The following is a 12,369-nucleotide window of genomic DNA, read 5'->3' on the forward strand; positions in this document are numbered from 1 at the left end:
GTTTTAAGTTGCTTTCTGAATGCTAGGTGGTTCTGGGTAAGGCGAAGGTACGCGGGGAGTGAGTTCCATGTTTTGGCAGCCAGGTATGAAAAGGATCTGCCTCCCATGGTGGTCTTGTTGATGCGAGGTACAGTGGCGAGGGCTTGGCTGGAAGAGCGTAGTTGGCGGGAGGGGGTGTAGAAGGACAGTCGTGAGTTGAGGCAATCTGGTCCGATGTCGTAGAGTGATTTGTGTGCGTGGGTAAGCAGACGGAAAGTGATCCTCTTATTGACGGGTAGCCAGTGGAGGTCTTTAAGGTGACCGGAGATGTGTTCGTTGCGTGGGATGTCTAGTATGAGCCTGGCTGAGGCGTTTTGGATTCGTTGGAGCTTCTTCTGGAGTTTTGCGGTAGTACCTGCGTAGAGGGTGTTTCCGTAGTCCAGTCGGCTCGTGACCAGAGCGTGGGTGACTGTTTTCCTTGTTTCGGAGGGGATCCAGCGAAATGTTTTCCTGAGCATGCGAAGAATGTTGAAGCAAGAAGAGGATACGGCGCTGACTTGTCTGTTCATTGAGAGTGAAGAATCCAGGATGACGCCTAGGTTTCGTGCGTGGTCTGTCGGGATGGGTGCTTTTCCGAGGGCTTCTGGCCACCAGGAGTCGTCCCAAGCAGAGGGGGATGTACCTAAGATGAGGACTTCTGTTTTGTCCGAGTTCAGTTTCAGACGGCTTTGTTTCATCCATTCGGCAACTTCTTTCATTCCTTCGTGTAGGTTAGCTTTGGCGGTGCTGGGGTCATTGGTGAGGGAGAGGATCAGTTGAGTGTCGTCCGCGTAAGAGATGATGTTGAGGTTGTGTTGGCGTGCGATGGCCGCGAGGGGGCTCATGTATACGTTGAAGAGGGTGGGACTGAGTGAGGATCCTTGTGGTACGCCGCAGATGACTTCAGAGGCCTCGGACTTGAATGGAGGAAGGCGGACTCTCTGGGTTCTTCCGGTGAGGAACGAGGTGATCCATTCAAGTGCTTTTCCTTGGATTCCGATGTTATTGAGGCGTTGTAAAAGGGTGCTGTGGCAGACTGTGTCGAAAGCTGCAGAGAGGTCAAGGAGGATGTCCAGTAGAGTTCGAATGTCGTCTGTTGCTGCGATGAGGGCGGTCTCAGTGCTGTGTTTAGCTCGGAAGCCAGATTGTGAGGAGTCGAGGGATTTGTTGGCTTCGAGGAAGGCGGCGAGCTGGTTGTTGGCAGCCTTTTCGATGACTTTGGCCGGGAATGGAAGAAGCGAGATGGGGCTGTAATTTTTGAGTTCGGTGGGGTAGGTAGCCACAAAGTTCACAAAAAGATTTAGGTTTAAGATTAACAAGTGCTTCCAAAGTATAGATCTGAGTACTATGCAGACTGTAATTAATGCAAATATTGTTTTTAACTGTCCATTAAAAGTATGCACACCACAGCTCTTCAGGCCACCTTACAAAACCGCTAAAAAAGAATACTCTTGAAGTGGATCCATCAATTAAAGCTTATAGCAGCTTCCAAGCAGACTTGGCATAGCTGATTAACCAAATACACACATATGCATTTGTTTCAGGCAGCAGACACCCTGGCAAGCAGGTTTGTTTATTCCGGTGAGGAACGAGGTGATCCATTCAAGTGCTTTTCCTTGGATTCCGATGTTATTGAGGCGTTGTAAAAGGGTGCTGTGGCAGACTGTGTCGAAAGCTGCAGAGAGGTCAAGGAGGATGAGGGCGACTGTGTCTCCATTGTCCAGTAGAGTTCGAATGTCGTCTGTTGCTGCGATGAGGGCGGTCTCAGTGCTGTGTTTAGCTCGGAAGCCAGATTGTGAGGAGTCGAGGGATTTGTTGGCTTCGAGGAAGGCGGCGAGCTGGTTGTTGGCAGCCTTCTCGATGACTTTGGCCGGGAATGGAAGAAGCGAGATGGGGCGGTAATTTTTGAGTTCGGTGGGGTAGGTAGCCACAAAGTTCACAAAAAGATTTAGGTTTAAGATTAACAAGTGCTTCCAAAGTATAGATCTGAGTACTATGCAGACTGTAATTAATGCAAATATTGTTTTTAACTGTCCATTAAAAGTATGCACACCACAGCTCTTCAGGCCACCTTACAAAACCGCTAAAAAAGAATACTCTTCAAGTGGATCCATCAATTAAAGCTTATAGCAGCTTCCAAGCAGACTTTGCATAGCTGATTAACCAAATACACACATATGCATTTGTTTCAGGCAGCAGACACCCTGGCAAGCAGGTTTGTTTATTGTGCAGCTGTCTGTCCCTCCCTTGACTTCACAGCACAGGAGACTCCCTCCCCTTCCACTCCAGCTGAGACATCTCAAATGTCGGGAAACAGTTTTTTTAGAAATACAGGTATGAACTCATTGTGCCCCGCAGACCCCTCCCACTTTGACCTCTGCCTCCACAGGAAGTGCTTTGATGTTGTGCATGAGTGACCAAAGTGGTGTTTAATCGTGTCCTAGGTCGCTGCACTCAGGTGTGTAATAGAGGAAAAGGGAGTTACAGCTAGCATGCATGCACAATACATTAATTTAATGTTGTGCCTGATTGAGTGGGTCTCCATAGAATCCACTCAGCATGGACTGAGAAGCAGCCCACAGCATACACTGGATAAAGAAGTCGTGTCAGATGCTCTATAACATCCCCTAGAGAAACAGGTGAGCAGCCCTCAGGCAGGTGTAAACTGTATACAGTCTGACATGGTAAATTACCTCAAGACTACATCCACGAGTGATGGGAAGTAATGCACAGCTATGAATAGCATAAACAATAGTAATGCATATCCTATGGGTTCACCAAGGAGCTTTCAAATGGAAGCTCTTCACATGAGGTACATACAGTCAAGGATGATAATAATCTAAAGAGTGTCTTCAGGAGTGAAGAAAAGGACCCTACATGAATGCACAGGTGCAGTAGAGGCACATGCATGCGGACAATTCACAAGCATTCACTGCTCTAAGGGCCTATCTGGGAATGAAATTGGAATATTCCATGCCATGCACTAATTAGAAGCTGCCAGAAATAATGCTGTAATAGGAGATGCTGTCAATCCAGGGTCTTATATATCCTATTTCAGTTTTTCCATATAGAAACAATTTTTTGAAACACCAGATTAGTTACTGAGGTATAACAGTAGGCTGAATATTCATACAACAATATTTATGTTTGAAAATGACACACTTTCTTCTTTTCAACCTACCTTTCTCAAACTCCTACCTCCACATTATTTTCTATTCCCTTTAAGCACTGAACTTTTTGGCTTTGAACTGAGCCAATTTTCAATACCATGAACATATAGGGTCTGATTTATAGTCTAAGAATTGGCTAGTCAATCACAAACAAGACAGATATCCTGCCCCCCTTATTATAAGTGCATTATACCCTAAACCACTTGTAATAAAGAAGACTGGATATGTCACAATAGTCATTTAGCATCTATCGCCACACCCTAAATCAGACTCATAGTTTTTATGCATGTTGTTTTTATACATGGGTGTATGTTTGAATTTGGGTTTCCAGTATGCACACTGTCCAAGCAGAAGCCACAATCCAAGTTAGGGTAAGCTAGATACATGCTAAAAGGTAACCTGGGGTCACCCTCCGGTTGCTTGCCACAGAGCAGTCAGGCTTATGTAAAGTATTTGTGAGATACATACACACACGTGCACTCCGTAACACAGTGAATACACCACAAAAAGTCTCCACACCAGGTTATAAAAATAGATTCTTATATTATCAACAAAGCAAAACCAAAATGTAAAAAATCCATTGTATAGAAGTTGAGATATTGAATCCTAAAAGTGCTAAATCCTAAAAGTGCTAAATCCTAAAAGTGAAGTAGTGTGGCTCACTGGTTAGAGGCGGCAGACCCGAGAGCAGAGGACGGCCCGGGACCAGGGTTCGATTCCCGGCGTGGCAGGTTTCTGGACCAGGGTCAGTGGACTCGATAATTCTCTCGCCTCGGTGCCCACTCTGATCAGCGATCACACTCGGCAACTCTGGGCATTAGCTTGCCTCATCTTCACTAACGGCCCCACCAGACCGCCGGGGATGCCTGGTCTCACCCTGGAGATACCCATTAAGGGACAATCTCTCAGGGAAGCCAGGAAGGGTTTCGCAGCGGTCGAAGCGCCTTGGGACCCTACGGGTAAGTAGTGCGCTATATAAATGCCTATACATTTACATTTTAAAAGAATAAATGCAATAAAGCACTTCGAAGCAAGTAGTGATTAAAAGGTTACTTTGCATTGTGCTGGACCGGGGCAAGTTCAAAGTTTGGGCCGACCATGTTGACGTGCAGGCCCTCTACAGGACCCACACAGGTCCCAGTGAACAAAGTACCTTTCGTGGTCACAAGCTTCTCCACACAGTGAAGGCTATGCTTCAGTTCCAAAGATGGGTGCCAGAGTTGAGAGGTGCCCAGCGGTGTTGAGTGATGCACCAGTTTCTGCCTCATATTTGAGGGGATGCTTCGATCTTACCATGCTGCAGTGGTAGCGATATGTTGTGTGATGCATCGATCTTTGGAGGCAAACCGCTGGTTCCAATGAGATGTGCCGATTTTACTTCTGCAACCTGGTAGATGTGTCAGTTCTGTTACACAAAGACAGGAGATGTGTTGAAATGTGTGTTGCAAGAATCTGGGCCACTTCCAGGGAGCCTGGCACAGGAGCAGGGGTCGCAACTTTGATTTCTTTGAGACTCAAGCAACAGGAGGCAACCTAACAAGCCCTTGGAGATCCCTTGGAGTCCATATCTCCTTCAGTAGAGTCAGAGAGCAGCAGGCAACAGGGCAACACAAAAGAAAAGAAGGCCTTCGAAGTCTGCAGTCTGAAGATGAGTCCTTTGAGCAGCACAGCAGTCCTTCTGACAGAGGTTCAGTTCAAGATCCAGAAATCTCCAATTTTAGGGGTTCAGATACCCAGTCCTTATACCCAAAAGTGCTTTTGATGAGGGGATGACTTCAAAGCAGCTCTCCGAAGTGCACAAGTTCATCTTTCAGCCCAGTCCTGTCTGCCAGACTATCTATAAGGGGTGAGTCAGCCCTTTGTGTGGGGACAGGGCGCTACCTATTCAAGTGAAGTGTTAGCCTCTCCCTTCCATCCTGCCCAGACAAAGCCATCAGAATGCAGATGTATTTAGATGGGTACTCAGACACACCTATTCTTCCTGTGTTGTGGCTGTCCAGAGGGAATACACAAAGTGCAGCTGTCACTGACGTTAGATGTATATTGGAGACAGGATGCAAAGCACATCTATACTAATATAATAAAGAGAGAGCCCAAACCTTTGAGGCGGGTAATCTCAGGAACCACAGCACCAATCACAACACCCAATACAGCGCTGGAAAGGGCAGTTGCAGCAGAAGGACATAGGCTATGCAGACACCCACCATATACATTTAAAAGGTAAAAGAACCGTGCCAGCAAAGTAGTCCCTTGTGGGCGTGTCTGCGTTGTGCTGTGGACGTGTGCTGGGGGCGTGACAAACGCTGGGGGAGTGTGGTACGTTCCGCCCTTCATGCCATGTCTCATATCGTGTGCTAATCCCACCCTGCTCCCTTTAAATACCCCTGCACCCCATAATCATAAAGCACCCTTACTCCTTAAAATACCCCAACACCCTCAAACACTAACCCCTCTTAACCCTATAAATATACCCTGTACCCCAAAACCCAAACCTAGCCCTAAGCCCTAAAAATTCCCCTGTACTCCAAAACCCAAACCTAGCCCTGAACACTCTAAATACCCCTGTACCTCAAAACCCAAACCTACCCCTGAACCCTAAAAATACCCCTGTACCCCAAAACCCAAACCTAGCCCTGAACCCTAAAAATACCACTGTACCCCAAAACCACCCCTAAACCCTAAAATACCCCTGTACCCCAAAACCCAAACCCAGTCCTGAACCCTTAAAATACCTTGATACCCCAAAACCCAAACCTACCCCTGAACCCTAAAAATAACCCTGCACCCCAAAACCCAAACCTACCCATGAACCCTAAAATACCCCTGTACCCCAAAACCCAAACCTACCCCTGAACCCTAAAATACCCCTGTACCCCAAATCCTAAAACCTACTCCTGAACCCTAAAAATACCCCTATACCCCAAAACCCAAACCTAGCACTGAACCCTAAAAATACCCCTGTACCCCAAAACCCATACCTATCCCTAAACCCTAAAACTACCCCTGTACCCCATAACCCCAAACTAGTATCTGAACCCTTAAAATACCCAAACACTCCAAAACATATATCTCAGTACCCCAAAACATATACTCCTATACCCATACTTACCTTATCCAAACATTAAAAAAAATGCTTTTACCATTCATGCATTTATAACTAATTTCGTTGTAAATGTATGCGTGGTAAAAGCATATAAAATGTAATGCCATGCGTTATAATGGCATTGCGGAGTCATGGTACTTTCGTAATGAAAGTTTGCGGAGTGATGGTATGCGGAAAGAAAGTTGCGGAATAATGGGTGTTTACCCTCCCCCGGTAAGTAAATTGGTGGCACGGCGGCCCACATCTCCAGCAACATACTCATTTTTTCACCACCGATTTGAAAAATGCACAGGTCTCTCTCATTGATGGCCAGCACCGACATACACTTTTAGATACACCTCCCGCCACATGTTCTAGAATTGCAAACTTTAGAGCTGGGGAGCTACGTTCGAATCTCAGCATCAGCTCAGCATCCTGTGATTCCAGGCAAATCGCTTTGTCTCCCTGTGCCTACCACAAATGAATGTGTTCTTCTGTAACGTAAATTGTGCTCATGCCATGTTGTCGAGTTTGCGCTATATAATATTGCAAGGAAAAATAAAGTAGAGAAACTCGAGTTCACACACTACTGAACGCGCACTCTTAAGTGCATCAGCAGTGCATTGTGAATCAGAGCGTTTCACAGGCCTGTCACAGATAAGAAATGCTATCAAAACGAAATCCTACAAAGCAATATACTACTGGCCGGCAGCAATTCATACCCGGACAACGTCGGGACGGGCTGCTAGTAGAGTTATAAGCACAGAGAAATGTCCACCTTCTAAAAGTGGCATTTCTCAAATAGTAATGCCAAATCCAACTTTGCCAGTGAGGATTTGTCATTACCATTCCAAACATCGAAACATGAAAAAGCCACTCTTCTCTGATCAGGAATTACATCTTAAAAGTGTATTTAGGAATTTACAATGCTAACCTATGAGAGAAATAGGCATCACAATAGTGTCAACGAAACAGGCTGCTTGTCACTACCAGAACATGCAAAACATATCAGTGCATGTCCTAACTTTTACTTACATAGCACCCTCCCACTTAGGGCTACATAGGACCTACCTTATGGATGACTAATGTGTAATAAAAGGGGAGTTTCAAGCTTGGCAAGTAGTTTTAAATTCCAAGCGTAAGTGACAGTAAACTGCCCACATAGGCCCTGTAGAGGACGTCATGAGACACAATAAGTGCTGCAGGCACACTAGTAGCAATTAATTTACAGGCCCTGTATAAATGGTACACCACTTTACAAGGAACTTACAAATAAATCAAATATGCCAAACAGGTGTAAACCAGTTATACCATGTTTAGGGGAGAGAGCACATGCACTTTAGCACTGGTTTGCAGTGGTAAAGTGCACAGAGTCCCAAAACCAACAAAAAGAAGGTCAGAAAAAGTGAAGGAAGGCAAAAAGTTTGGGATGACCCTTCAAAAGGGCCATTCTGCAAAATAACTTGTGCTTATGAAGGTTTTACTGAAAATACATATGGGACCAATTATACCTAGATAGCCAAGCAAATCAAATAACAGATTCTGAAGAAGTTATCAATGTAAAGATTTTAGTCCAAAGAACAGTGTTATTGTGCTCAAATGGTTGAGCAAATGAACGTTTCTTTGCTACCTTCATGCACTATCGCTGCTATCAGGACATGGTTAAATTACTGTACAACATATTTATTATTTGTGTTTTTGTTAATTCAGGTCAATTATTCAAATACTTTTCAATATAGTCTAACTGAATGCATTTTTCTTATTAATCATCCAATACACTGACATGTATTTCCTCTCCTAGCATTTCTTTTACCATTTCCTCCATGTTCTCCACACTTCATTTAATTAATGGCAAATTGCCTAGTGTTGTGACAGCAAAATCAATATTTAATGACCTTTATTATCTGCATTACCCCATTAGTTTCACTTCGTTACACATCAACACTACAACAACCTAACATGACGAGATGAAAAAAAGAACCCTTTGGCATTTGAAACACCCTGAAATTCTTCTTGTTCTGAAAATAAGAAACAATAAGCGTCCAAATGCAATCTTCTATTTCAGTATATAGTCCCAAATTGATTCTGGTTTGAAAACACAGATATTCATCTGAATTTGTGGACTCAGGTACCTTTACAAAAAAGGATCCCAAATAAAAACAAATGCACACATTTTCTTGAAATAGACCCAGTTGTGGTAAGTATTTGTTCCTGTGCTGGCATGAAACAAAGTGGCACATGGTATTTACTATCCAGCGCCCACAGGCCAATAAATTATATGTGCAATTGTTTGCCGCTTTTCATCAAGGAGGAGCTTCTGTGGTGGATCAACATGAACACCCTTCGCTGTGACCTGAAGCCCAACCTACTATGAAAGCCAGACCAGGTTTTGTGTCAAAAACTAATGCTTGCTTGAAGCAGGCACAAGGGAAACACGTTAATTTGTCTAAAAATACAATGCACTGCATGTTTGCTGCAGTGCACAGTGCAAGGTTCATTGCTGGGAAAACTCTAGGTTTGTTTATGCATAGGACTTGGTACCATATGCACTAACATCTGCACCCTTGTATACGACTCTGTGTGTCACAAGGCTGCCTGTTTGTGTACGAGACCAGGAGATGACACGGGCAGCAGTCCAATCTTTGTATATATGGTGCAACTTTGTTTTCCGCCTTGTGCAACACAGCACAGGGAATTTGAATGCTGTATTGCATTGCATGAACATTTATACAATCTGGGCCTAAGTCCCCAGCGGAAAATAATTTAACAAAACAAATAATAGAGAGTAAACATCAGAAACAAAAAACAAAAAAACAATAGTCTAATAAAATCCTTTCTATTTTTTGGTCCTCATTTACAACCATGGCTTCAGGTGTAGCCGCAGTCGGGAATACGCCAATCTGTCTCAGTTTATAAAACTGGCAGGGATTAGTTGAACTGGACTGCCAACATCCCTCAGTCATGCCGTTTCCTCAGAGACGAACACCGGTGAAACCAGAAAAGAGAGGGAAAAAAAAGGTAAACCTCAAATTAGTGAGATACAGGTGGAGGTATAAGCATTCATTCCCAAACTTCCAGCTGATTCTGGGCTTTGCAGGTTGAATGGAACCACAGGTGTGTAATCAACGGACCGGGAGGGGGGGGGGGAAACCCCGGCCAACTCAGCGGCCCCAGACCAATAAATGCCAAAATGCTCTCTTAGCTTGATTGCCAGTTCTTCTCACTAGATCTAATCTGGAGACTTGCAAAACTGAGGTCTGCCAGTCAATAAATGTGGGAGATGTAGGGTCTTTCCATTTTCTGTAAATCTCCCTTCGGGCAAGTAGGATGGAGTAAAACAGGAGGTTCTTTGCCTGCCCTTGTACCCCGGCCAGGATCCCAAAGATGACAAGAGGAAGGTCAAGTACTACTTGCCCTTCCAATGATACAGAAAGTGTATTGCTTTTAGCATCCCAAAAAGGGACCAAGCGGGGGCATTCAAAGAACATGTGGGCATCCAATGCGGCAGCCAACCCACACTTAGCACAAACTACAGGGTTCCCTTGTGAGAACACTGAAAGTCTAAGAGGGGAATAGTATGCTCTATGGAGCGTGAACAGATGATTCCTACGCAACCATGCTGGCTGGACAATGTCCCACAAAACTTTACACGAAGTACTCCACAAGTCCTGCACATTGCGGCCTAACATGGTAGATCCCCAAAGCAAATCCGGTAGCTGAAATTTACCATCCACTTCTTCCAGGATCAGGTTATACCATTGGGAAATTTCCTTTTTGGCCGGTGGATGGTCTACCAAAAGGGATACTAATTGACTGTGACCTCCAATAGGGAACCTGTTTCCCAGGGAGGGCCGGGCGAGAAAGGAATGAGTCCAGCTGGCCATTTGCATGTATTCAAACCTTGCAAGATTGGGGCCAATCCTACCTCTCAGACACTCCCACGGGAGTAGGCTCCTTTCCATAAATAGGTTTCCCCAAACCTCCAGCCCTGCTTCCTTTAGTGGGTAAACTAAGCTATCACACAACCAGACAGGGCTCTCAGGAAGGCCCCAAAGGGGAGTCCTACTACCAAAGTAACTAATTTTTATGGCTACCGTTAATTTGGCCCAGGATTTTACAAACCCCTGCAAGATTTTCAATTTGATCTTCTAAAAGAACTTTGGGTTGCCAAATTTAAACAAAAAACCTGACTGGCTAAGGCCTTCCCCTTTAAGCAAAGCTGAGAACAAAGATCCTACTCCATAATCTACAGGCATCCTTAGAAGCATTCGGGCATGGGAGAGTTGGAATGCCCAAGCATACATCTGCAGGTCCGGAGCAGCCAGCCCGCCCTTCTCCCTACGCCTCCTTGGATGATGTTTATTCCAAGTTGAAAGTTGAAAGATACTTGATAAGGCGCACTGCGACAAAGCGGCTTCCTGGCGCAAATAAAGGAAGTGATATCTGCCTGTAACTTAGCTATTAAGGAGGGATCAAAATGAAGAGGGATGGTATTAAATAAAAAAGAAATTTTAGGTAAAATAATCATTTTTATCAAGTTGACTCTCCCCAATAGAGATAGTGGAAGTTGTGCCCAAGATCGCATAAGCTTACGACAAACCCTTGCGACAGCTGAAAGATTGGATGCTACTAATTGATTGATGCCCTTCATTATATTGAGACCAAGATATCGCTTGGTTGACCCTGGCTGTATACTAATATCGCACTGATCATCATTCCAGACTATTATCTCAGTTTTTGAGGCATTCACCTCAAACCCAAAAACGTCCCCAAATTCGTGAGCAGCATTAAGTGCTGCAGGAAGTGCAGTGTGCACATCTGAGGAGAAAATAAGCACATCGTCCGCGTAGAGGGCTACGTTCCTCTCCCATCCCCTATAGACAAAAGGTTTAATATTGATATCATCCCTCAAGCGTTGAGCAAGGGGCTCAATATATAAGTCAAATAGGAGAGGGGAGAGCAGTCAGCCCCCTCGTGATATTAAAGGGGTCCGATAATGCGCCGTTGACCAAGACACGAGAGGTGGGACTCTGATACAATAGGTCGATGGCTCACCGAAAGCCTCCCCGGATGTTAAATTTAGCCAAGGCCTCCGACAGGTATAACCAATTTACCATGTCGAAGGCCTTGGTAGCATCCAATGTTAGAGCAACCAAGGGAAGGGACTCAGCTGAAGCCATATCAATGGCACCTATTAGATCATATGTTAATTCGTAAAGTTGGCGTCCCTTAACAAAGCCCTTCTGATCCTGATGTAGAACATCAGGGGCCACCGCAGCCAGCCTCCTTGCAAGAACTGTAGCACAATTGTTGTAGTCTACGTTTAAGATTAAGATCGGTCTATAAGACCCACAACAAGAGGCTGGCTTCCCAGGTTTCAGGATCAGAGTGATGGATGCACTGTCCCAGGACACAGGGGGGCGCAGGCCATCCCGTAAGATTTGATTAAATAGAGTGGTAAGGGGTGAAGTTATTACCTGTTCTAAAGCTTTAAAAATGTAGTCGGGCCCTGCCGCTTTCCCCTTCTTGCCACTTTGAATGGCTAACCTGACCTCTTCCTCTTCCTCTGAGATCTCACTATCAAGGAATGTACGCTGCTGAAGTGAAAGGGCAGGGAGGGAGATTTTACTCAACCAGTCCTTAATTATCTCTGGGTTGATGTTATTATCCTCATGATAGATCACCTGAAAGAACTCTCTAAAAGCTTGTCTTATATCCTCATCTGAAGAGAATATAGAGTTGCTCACTGTTATTTACTCAATATTATTACGGACTTGATCTGTTTTGGCCTTCCAGGCCAGTAACTTCCCTGCCCCTTCACCATACTGGAAATGGGCTAACTTACTAGCCTCCGATTTCTGTTGAACTCTTTTACTTAGAACCGAGCCCAACTGCCCCTTCAAGGAAAGTCATTTATTATGCAGAGATTTTAAAACAGAGTCTGTAGAAACAGCATTAGCATCAATATCAAGTTGCACTTTAGCCAAGTCTCCTTCAATGGAGGCAACTTCCTCCTTATACTGTTTCAAACGAAAGGACACCTTGCCAGTAATGAGCCCCCTTAAAAAAGCCTTAAAGGAGTCCCCCACCACTCTGGGT

At 44.8% G+C, this 12,369-nt stretch overlaps 1 long non-coding RNA gene across 1 annotated transcript in view; it reads left to right on the forward strand.

The window, feature by feature from the left end:
* LOC147689831 (uncharacterized) overlaps positions 1 to 12,369 on the forward strand; it is a 746,906-nt gene that overhangs the window by 831 nt on the left and 733,706 nt on the right. The window lies entirely within an intron of this gene.

This window comes from Lissotriton vulgaris, chromosome 9 (assembly GCF_964263255.1).
Source record: "Lissotriton vulgaris chromosome 9, aLisVul1.2, whole genome shotgun sequence".
Classification (NCBI taxonomy): Eukaryota; Metazoa; Chordata; class Amphibia; order Caudata; family Salamandridae; genus Lissotriton; species Lissotriton vulgaris.